Source organism: Myodes glareolus, chromosome 17, assembly GCF_982192425.1.
Source record: "Myodes glareolus chromosome 17, mMyoGla1.1, whole genome shotgun sequence".
NCBI classification, from domain to species: Eukaryota; Metazoa; Chordata; class Mammalia; order Rodentia; family Cricetidae; genus Myodes; species Myodes glareolus.
Window position 1 is genome coordinate 63,232,332 of NC_142042.1, and position 1,827 is coordinate 63,234,158.

Genomic DNA, 1,827 nt, shown 5'->3' on the forward strand with positions numbered 1-1,827 from the left:
ATCAAAAGTTGTGTGTAATTATCAAAACTAATCACCTTCTTACTTAATATTTAACCTAGAAAAATGGAGTGATGTAAGAAAGAATGCCTAGTACTATAGACTGTCTTCTTTGAATCTCATAGTGCAATCTGGATAGAATTTCAGACAGATTCAAGTTTCTAGCTTCATAGAAAAGGGAACAGACGGGAAAACAGAAACTAAAAAAATCTAAAAAATATTTGTAATTGTTACCCCCCATGCTGAAGAAGAAAACAATCCTGTTCTTCTTTGACTCCAGGTAAACTGTCACACTCCCAGCAGCAGATATGTCAGGGGACCTGGCAGCTGAGAGCAGCGGCTACACACAGATCAGAGTCAAGAAATTCTCCTACAGATGGACCATCAGCAACGTCTCTTTTTGCTTGGAGGGAAACTTGTGGAAAGGTGTTAAAAGTCCCACTTTCTCACCAGGAGCCAATGACAAGCAGAAATGGTATATGAATGTACACCTGAATGGGATGGATGAAGAAAGTACAGGTTACTTGTCAGTTTTCGTAGGGTTGCTCAGCTCTCCAAAGAGCCCCGTGTGGGCAAAGTTCCAGTTTGGGATCATAAATGCCAAAGGAGAGGAATCCCAAATCATGAACAGTCAAAGAGTCGTCAGATTTGACCAAAACCAACACTGGGGCTTCAAAAAGTTCTTCCTTCGAGACTTCCTTTTGTCCAGTCCACGTTTGCTTCTCCCAGATGACAAACTCACACTCTGCTGTGAGATGAGCATGGTTCAGGACTGCATTAGCATCTCTGAAGAGAATACGCAGCCAGAGATTGACATTCCAAGGTGCACATTGGCAGATGAGCTGGGAGATCTCTGGGAGAATTCCAGCTTCACAGACTGCTGCCTGGTGGTAGATGGCCAGGAATTCCGGGCTCACAAGGCCATCTTAGCTGCTCGCTCTCCAGTTTTCAGAGCCATGTTTGAACATGACATGGAGGAGAGCAGAAAGAATCGCATTGAGATTCATGACCTGGAACCTGAAGTCTTCAAGGCAATGATGGGCTTCATTTACACCGGAAAGGAACCTGACCTCCACAGCATGGCAGATGCTGTGCTTGCAGCTGCTGACAGGTATGACCTGGAGCGTTTGAAGGTCATGTGCGAGAGGGCCCTCTGCCGGGACCTCTCTGTGGAGAATGCTGCCCACACTCTCTTCCTGGCTGACCTCCACAGCTCAGTGCAGTTGAAAACTCAGGCAATGGATTTTATTACAGCTCGTGCTTCCGAGGTTTTTCAGACCTCGAGCTGGAAGACAGTGGTCAACTCCTATCCCCACTTGGTGGCTGAAGTATGTGTCTCCCTGGCTTCTGCACATTGTCTTTTTCCGGAAACCCCTCCCAAATGCTGAAAGCAATCTTAGGACCCTGTTGAGGCGACCTACATGTGTCTTCTGGTAGCAGCAGTCAGAATTGTTATGAATGACACCTGTTTAGACTGTGGGCTCTGGGGTGAATTTACAGTGAATTTGGGGAATTACAGCTGTCTGGCCTGGCTTTAACACATCTGTAAATGAGTTGAAGGGCAGATAGGGGGAGGAGCAGCACTGGACTCTAGTATACTCTATGCAACTTCTACCCTGTTGTTAGACTGCTTTGATTTTTGTCCCATCAGATGGAAACTGGGATTCAGGGTTCTGCTGAGCCCAAGCTCATCCCAGTAAGGTTTCTTTGCAGAAAACTGTCTGCATTGGACTGAGCAGACCAAATGATCAAGGGCTCAGAACAAAGGAAAGAAAAAACAGGAATGTTTATTTACAAGAGAAGGGGAACAGAAAGAAGACATTTTCCCTC

The 1,827-nt window shown here is 45.8% G+C and overlaps 1 pseudogene; it reads left to right on the forward strand.

The window, feature by feature from the left end:
* The first annotated feature begins 305 nt into the window (after window positions 1-305).
* LOC125396107 (speckle-type POZ protein pseudogene) lies at window positions 306-1,385 on the forward strand (annotated as a pseudogene).
* The last annotated feature ends 442 nt before the right edge of the window (window positions 1,386-1,827 follow it).